Source organism: Helianthus annuus, chromosome 5, assembly GCF_002127325.2.
Source record: "Helianthus annuus cultivar XRQ/B chromosome 5, HanXRQr2.0-SUNRISE, whole genome shotgun sequence".
NCBI classification, from domain to species: Eukaryota; Viridiplantae; Streptophyta; class Magnoliopsida; order Asterales; family Asteraceae; genus Helianthus; species Helianthus annuus.
The window spans coordinates 105,560,784-105,569,415 of record NC_035437.2 but is presented as its reverse complement, the minus strand read 5'-3'; the positions used below and the strand labels follow the sequence as shown (position 1 = coordinate 105,569,415).

At 37.5% G+C, this 8,632-nt stretch overlaps 1 long non-coding RNA gene across 1 annotated transcript; it reads left to right on the top strand.

The window, feature by feature from the left end:
• The first annotated feature begins 1,687 nt into the window (after window positions 1-1,687).
• LOC110941014 lies at window positions 1,688-3,987 on the top strand. Its single transcript, XR_002593742.2, has 2 exons — window positions 1,688-2,368; window positions 2,492-3,987. It is a non-coding gene; the product is annotated as an uncharacterized LOC110941014 (long non-coding RNA).
• The last annotated feature ends 4,645 nt before the right edge of the window (window positions 3,988-8,632 follow it).

The following is an 8,632-nucleotide window of genomic DNA, read 5'->3' as shown; positions in this document are numbered from 1 at the left end:
AGAATTAGACCAAAGGGTATGGGGGTCGTCCCCTACCCGTCCCGGCTCGTCGCAGGCGTCCCACACCGCCCCCCTCCTTAGCGTCGCGTCTTCGGCGTCTTCTGCAAGACGGAGGCGATGGCTATGTGATTGGCTGACTTTTTATTGGTGGGCCCCTCTCTCTCTATCTCCTTTATTAATATATTGATTTTTTTATTAAAAGTTAGTAGTCTTCAACATCCATGGGTAGTTTCCAAGGGGATGGTACTCCACCCTTGATGAGGTGACGCCTACGTGACGGTTGGTCTCTTTGAGGACTAACCTCACCATACCCTATGGTGTTAGATGCATAGTTCACCACCCATTCAACCCATTGGGCAAACTACACCTAAACCAATGATTATTGATTAGGTTCGAGAAACACCACCAAAGTTCCCAAATTTGGATTAGCAATAGAAAATATAATTCATAAAACACTAACAAAGTTCCCAACGTTACAATTATGGGAAAACAACAATAGAAAATATGATTCATAAAACACTAACAAAGTTCCCAAAGTTACTCACAATTATGGGAAAACAAAGTAGAAAATATAGACCATAAAACACTACTAGCTTCCTTCAAATCTTCTCTATTAAACTTACAAATACTTAGGTTATTGGGTATGGAGGAGGGTAGTCCTCAAAGAATGACCCGTAACGTAGCGTCCACGTCAACGGATGTGGGGATGAGCCTAAAGAGGATGGACCTAAGGTGTGGGGGATGGGCCTCAATATATATATATATATATATATATATATATATATATATATATAGGTAAAGGGTACTGTACAAATTCCCTTATCGTACATTACGTACGCTACAATCTCAGCCGTCAGATCATCTTCCCGCAATGAAAATCGCATGTTGTTTTTTTTGTAATAATTTCGCATGTGATAAATTTGATGAAATAGCAGGTGTTTTTTTTAACAATTTCGCATGTGTTAATTCAATTTCGCATGTGGTAATTCAATTTCGCATGTGATAATTCAATTTCGCATGTGATAATTTTGATGAAATAGCAGGTGTTTTTTTGTAACAATTTCGCATGTGTTAATTCAATTTCGCATGTGATAATTTTGATGAAATAGAAGGTTGTTTTTTGTAATAATTTCGCATGTGGTAATTCAATTTCGCATGTGATAATTCAATTTCGCATGTAATAATTTTGATGAAATAGCAGGTTGTTTTTTTGTAACAATTTCACATGTGGTAATTCAATTTCGCATGTGATAATTTTGATGAAATAGCATGTTGGTTTTTGTAACAATTTCGCATATGGTAATTTTGAAGAAATCGCATGTTAAAAAACCAACATGCGAAATTGTTACAAAAAAACAACATGCGATTTTCAATGCGGGAAGATGATCTGACGGCTGAGATTGTAGCGTACGTAATGTACGATAAGCGCATTTGTACGTTAACTAGCTCCTATATATATATAAGGAGCCGCTAAAATAGGAACCACCTCCAGTTGTAAGAAACCGCGAGAACCACTCTCAACCAATCAGAATATGACAACCCAAAGGGTATTATGGTCATTTACCCCAAATGTCCAATCTCTATCTCTCTCTTCATTTAATATATCTTGTCTTTAATACATCATCTCTCTCCTATATCTCTCTTTAATTTAAATCAGAATAATCCATCATTGTCTCTCCTCTCTCTCTCTGCTCTCTTCTTCAAAAACCACAAAAACCTTATCACCTTCTTCAAAAACCTACAACCTTATCACCCTTTCCAACATTTTCAAAACCCTATCACCCTTGAAACATCCCAGCCGCACCCCCCTTTCCCTCTCCCTCCCGTTTTCGAACTGGCGACCCACAGGGAGAAGCCGGAGACGACTGTGGTAGCCGGCCACCGTGAGTGGTGGTCCGGCGAAGGTATGACGGTGGCGGCATAGACTCGATGGGTTAGAAAAAGTGAAAATTTGGCCCATCTTCAGCTGCAAATGCTCTGATGCTAGCTATTGCCACCTCTTTTTTATTGTTTTATCTATAGATTTTTTTTTGTCAAATAATGCAAGAGACGTAATGTTGGAGGAGCAAATACAAAACCCATAGGTAAATACATCCAAAACAGTCACGTGGAGTGACGAGGATGTATCTGCCACCTCACCACTCATAAATCTCCTCTCTATATAAAGCGAAGAGTATCAACTGCAACCAAATACATACAAAGAAGAAGATGGCTACAGAAATTGTGGTACAGCTCCAACATGCTTCCATCGGTGATTCCAAAGTGGCTAACCACAGCTGCTGCAAGAACGGACCCGGTTATGCCACCCCGCTCGACGCCATGGCTGGCCCCAAAGAGTCCCTCATCTATGTCACTTGTGTCTACACAGGTATCTGTTGTTTTAAACTTTTAATATCTAAATACTTTTAGATTTTATGAATTTTTTTTTTTAACAACTTGAATTTTCATTCCAATCAACACAAATTACATATGTTTAAATAATTATTTACAGGTGCGGAAGCTCGAATTAGCTCTTCTGAACTGGTGGTTGAGAAAGGGATTAAAGCCGGCTAACCCAAGGCTTCTTCCAGACGCTTTGGGTTGCGTGAGAGAACCGCCACCTATTTAAGGCATGTTGTAAAAACTAGAAAATGAGGTATTGAAGTCCTTTTATGTGGCGCAAGCCACCTACGTATTATTTAATTAATGAAATCATATGTTTTGTACCCGTGTGCAATTTATCAAGTTTTAGAGCATTCCCATCCAGTCCATCATATATAGTGTGTGGGGTTTTTAATATATAAAGAGTATAAAAAGTGGTTGTGAGTGGAGGAGAGAGAAAATATTACTGTTCATCTGTATATTTGGGGGGACACTGTTCACCCACTATAATTTTTTAATATATATTGAAAGTGGTTGTGAGTGAAAGAGAGAGAAAAATGTAATATATATTTAAAAGGAGAGAGAAAAAGTATTTGTTTTTAGTGAAAATATATTGATATAGGAGTTGTTTTTTAGTGAAATGTATGTATATTTTTAGTGGATTGGATGTGAATGCTCTTAGTTGTTGATGGCTTGAGTCTTGGGTTACTTGGACTAGCAGGGCTGGCCCTAAAAATTTGTGTGCCCTGTTCAAGCTCGAAAAAATGTGCCCTTCGGCACTATAAATGTAAAGTAGTTTTTTATATAACTATTCACGAAATCATAGTGTTCGCTCAGACCAAACAAAGATACTACGGCCATGTGTTTCGGGTTGCGGGTCGGTTCAACGATTCGGGCCAAATAAGGTTTATCACATAATAAAAAACACAATACAACAAGGAAAAAATGAAAGTAGCAAACACATTTCCTATTTCTCTAATATCATCTATTTTAGATTTAAAATAAAAAACCCTTCAAAAGGGGAAAAGGGGAACTTAACCACTATAACAGCAAAAAAATATAATAGCAAGCAGGCCTCGAACTGCGATCTCAAGTTTGGAAAAGGGGAGCTTAACCACTAAGCTATTCATCTAATTATATTAGAATGCTCTTAAAAAAAATTATAACATATATAAGTTTTTTTTTTTTTTAAAACGTGCCCTTCGGAATCTCGGACCCTGGCCGGTGGTCCTCCCCGCCCACCTCCAGGGCCGCCCCTGTGGACTAGCTTGATGTTAAGTAACTTTTACCATCCGAGAAAGGCTATGTAAAACACCCAATCTTTAGGTCGTAACATTCCCAGTTTAATTGAAGGTCCTCGAACCAGCTATCTATGTAAAAGACCCAATTATAGGTCCTAAAAAGATTGTTGCTTTAATTACTCAGTCAAACCGGGTCAGATTCAGAGTTGCTCGGGTCAAGCTTCGGCTCGGTCTCGGTTCGGGTCTTGCGGTTCGGTAGCGAGTTATTATTACGTTAGTTTAGATTTTATTTAGTTAACGCGCACCGAGCTCGAACCGATACTTTAGTGACTTGTTACGTTTGGCATTTTGATAGAAATTTTATATATTGTGTTTATATTGTTGAGTTTTGAAAAGCTAACGACAACTTGAGTAGTCGGTTTATTCCAAAAACAGAGGAAACTCTGTCCATTTTCCGTAAAAACGTAAAACGTAAATAGTTTAACATAAAACGTAAAACGTAAAAAGTTTAACCTAAAACGTAAAAAGTTTAACCTAAAACGTAAAACGTAAAAAGTTTAACGTAAAACGTAAAAAGTTAACGTTTTCGTAAAACGTAAACTTTTATGTAAAAACTATATAACGTAAAAACGTAAAACTTTTTCTACGTAAATTGTAAAACGTAAAAAACCATGTAATAAAACGGCGCCTAAACAAGGGCGTGAATATGGGGCATTAAAACGCCGCGAAAAAAACGGGACGTAAAAAACAGCGCGTTAAAAAACGACGCTTGAAAAAGCGGAGCGTAAAAAACGGCGTGCAAAAACTACGCGTTAAAAAACGATGCGTGAAACGTAAAAAGTTTAACGTGAAAAACCGTGTGATAAAGCGGCGCCTAAACAAGGGGCGTGAATACGGGGCATAAAAACGCCGCGAAAAAACGGGACGTAAAAAACGCCGCGTTAAAACGGACGTAAAAAACGGCGCTTTTAAAAAACGCCGCTTGAAAAAGCCGAGCGTAAAAAACGGCGTGCAAATACGACGCGTTAAAAACGGCGCGTAAAAAAGTCGGGGCGTAAAACCGGCGTGCAAAAACCGGCGCGGAAAATAAGTTGTTTTGTTAAAAAATCTGAAATTAAAAATGGTTTTTAATAAAAAAATTCTGTTTATAAAATAAAAATTAATATAATAAAACAAAAAAGTAATAAAAAAATAATAAAGATTAAAAGACAAAAAAAGGTAATTTTACTAAACTACCCTTTTGGATTAAAATATTAAAGACATAATAAGACAAAAACTATTTAATATTAATATTAACTAGTTTCAATCTCATCCATCCATCTTCTTAATCTAATGGCCAGAAAGTGGTTCTCATGGTTCTTACAACTGGAGGTGGTTTTCATTCTAGCGGCCCCCTATATATATATATATATATATATATATATATATATATATATATATATATATATATATATATATATATATATATATATATATATATATATATATATATATATATATATATAGGGGGCCGCTAGAATGAGAACCACCTCGAGTTGTAAGAACCACGAGAACTACACCCCACGGAGCGCCGTTCGCCATGATTTTTTTTTTACAAGTAGATGTGTATATTATAAACACAGCCGTAAAAAATCATGGCGAACGGCGCTCCGTGGGGTGTAGTTTTTTACACCACAAGTTTGGTGTTTTTTAATTTTTTTTTCTTTTTTTTTCACCAAACTTGTGGTGTAAAAAACTACACCCCACGGAGCGCCGTTCGCCATGATTTTTTACGGCTGTGTTTATAATATACACATCTACTTGTAAAAAAAATCATGGCGAACGGCGATCAGTGGGGTGTAGTTCTCGCGGTTCTTACAACTCGAGGTGGTTCTCATTCTAGCCCCCTATATATATATATATATATATATATATATATATATATATATATATATATATATATATAATGTAAGTATCTATAGAAAACCCACTTTAATTTAGAAAACCCGGGAAACTCAAAGCTCCCGATGTTTTTTTTTCTTGAAAAAATTTACACATGTTATATACATGTTTTTTAGGGTTTTGGCAAAAAAAAATCAAAAAAGCGCCGAGTAGACATTTTAAAAAAAAAATAAACAAGTTTTGGTGTAACACATGTTACAAATATACCAGATGAATGTAACATGTGTTACACCAAAACTTGTTTATTTTTTTTTAAAATATCTACTCGGCGCTTTTTTGATTTTTTTTGCCCAAAACCCTTAAAAACATGTATATAACATGTGTAAATTTTTTCAAGAAAAAAAACATCGGGAACTTTGAGTTTCCCTGGTTTTCTAAATTAAAGTGGGTTTTCTATACATCCTTCCCCTATATATATATATATATCTGTGTGTGTGTGTGTTGGGAGGCATCAAGACTGGCTGCAGGAAGCCGTTGAAGACGGTGACGGGCGTGAGGGGGTGGGGAGTTGGTCTGGCGCCAGAGGTCGACGGGAAGGAGACGTCCCCCATACGCAATAGTCTTAGAAAAGACATAACCGAGTGCTCTTCCCATAATCCGGAAAGACCACTTCCTTTCCCAGCCTAAGGCTGGAGGGTGTGGTATAAAGCCCCTAGGAGCTTTATCACGCCACCTCAGCGCCACGTCAACGCCGCGTCACACAGGGGGCTTTAAAGGCTCTTCCTTTAACTTGCAGTGTGTGGTATAAAGCCCCCATCATAATGATTACCCCTCCCCCCCTCTTTCAATTGAAATTCCCATTTTTCTTCCGTTAACACACTTGTGAGGACATGGTTTTTGGCGTCCCAGGGGCGCTATGGTTGTTTAGTTGGCGGTGTGGCGTAACCCCTGGCTTAAGACAGAACGTAGTGGGGCGCTATGCCTTAGTATGGCGCCGGAAAACGCCCCCAAGCACCAAAACGGAGGGCGTTATGAGTGAAAAAATGGGGTGGGGCACGAGATATATAGCGGCGGTATGGGGGAAAGTTTCAAACTTTGGACCAATCAAAAATTAGTTAGTGTTTTTATAATGGCAAATTGGATTTAAATAATCCCAACTCACTGTTATTGGCCAATAATAATCCCAACTCATTTAATCACCAATAATAATCCGAACTATCTACTTTTGTTTGTAAAATACTCCCAGTTAAAAAAACACTAACTAGGTTAAAAATTTGCTGATGTGGCTTGCCAAGTCACCTGCCACATCAGTTGCCACGTCATCAAAAAATGCCACATCAACTGTCACATCAGCTGCCACGTCATCAAAAATGCCACGTAGACTGCCACATCAGCTGCCACGTCATCATAAAATGCCACATCAACTGCCACGTCATATGACACATCAGCTAAAAGGGCCACATGAGATGCCACATCAGCAAATTTTTAACCTAGTTAGTGTTTTTTTAACTGTGAGTATTTTACAAACAAAAGTGAATAGTTCGGACTATTATTAGTGATTAAATGAGTTGGGATTATTATTGGCCAATAACAGTGAGTTGAGATTATTTAAATCCAATTTGCCTTTTATAATTAATTAATAAAAACGAAAATTAATAATTAGGTATTGATGGATAGGGCTTTATGACTACGGGTTCTAGTGATATAACGCCCCCGTGTAACGTGGCACGACACGTATAACGTTCCACAAGAGGCTTATAACGTTCTCCAATCTTTACGTCACATCACTCAAGTACCTGACACCAGACCTTTCATTCTGTCACACCCTGGCTTTGCGGAAGCGTGGTTAATTTGGTGTGACTTCTTAATACCATAGCTTAATCATAACAAGCTATATGAATTAAAAAATATGCAAGATCATCCATTGATATTAAAAATATTAAACATTGTCTTAACGGGTTAACACCCAACAACCATAACTTTGTCTAAACATTACAAATACAAACTTAAAGTAAACATGGTTCAGGGACTGTGACTTATCCAGGAAAGAGTCACAAGCCTCGAACCCTGGATGACCTCGGGCCTAATGCAGCGGAAAACAAGCCATACCGCGCCAGATCGTTAATTTCCTGAAATACATGTAAGTTGAAAAATCAACAATAATGTTGAGCGAGTTCATGCGAAAGTGCGTAAACAAACCTTTAACTTTATCAAAAACCTGGTATGTAGCAAATAAGGAAAAAGAGATCACCAATGGTTTGCAAGGCCATTGATATGTGTGAAGTGCAAGTAGGGATGACTCAAACCTAGCGGATTTATGCGTCGGGCACTAAGTCACCCCGAGGTCCGTTCAGCTGGACCTGGGGCTGGGCTCGCTACACCCAGATAGATCTACCGCTCCTGTCCCTCGGTCCTACCATGAGGATTAATGGCCTCAAGTTTCCGCCTACCCACTCACATGATCTAAGTAACAAACCTCCTTACGCTAACCATACCATGTATAAACATATTCATAATCATAGTAACATGTATTTCACCCCCGCAGTTTAGAAAACTGAAAACAGTTAAGAGAAAAGGGGGACATGAACTCACAGTCAGTGCGTAGCTAAATCAAGCACTCCAAATGTCCGAAAGCTGTGCAACGACCTACATGTGCTAATTCTATTAGACGGATGGCCGTGCTTTAGCTTTCTAGTTTAAGTTTCGGGAAACAGTTAGACAACTGTTCCTTGTACAATATGTGGTAGTTAATTTCCTTCCCAAGGATGGGGGATTTAATACATGTGCGTTTATAATATTAAGTCTCACTTAATATATTTTATTTCTCATCTCAAAATATAATTATTTTTCTCAAAAATAATATATTTTCTCTTCGTATAATACTTTCCAAAATAATACGTTGACAATATCCGCATTTATGAATATTTCCGGATAAGGCGTAAGTTACGTTTTGGCGATTTAGTGGTAATAGTAATTACCGTTGTAACTTATATGTTTGTCGTGTAGGCGTTGGTATTATTTTGGGTTCGACAAAGTTTGTAAATATTATTTTTACTCTAAAATAATATTTATATATTTTCACAAAATAATCATAAACAGTGTGGTGAAAAATATATTTATCGAATAAATATTTACCACGTTTAGTTTTT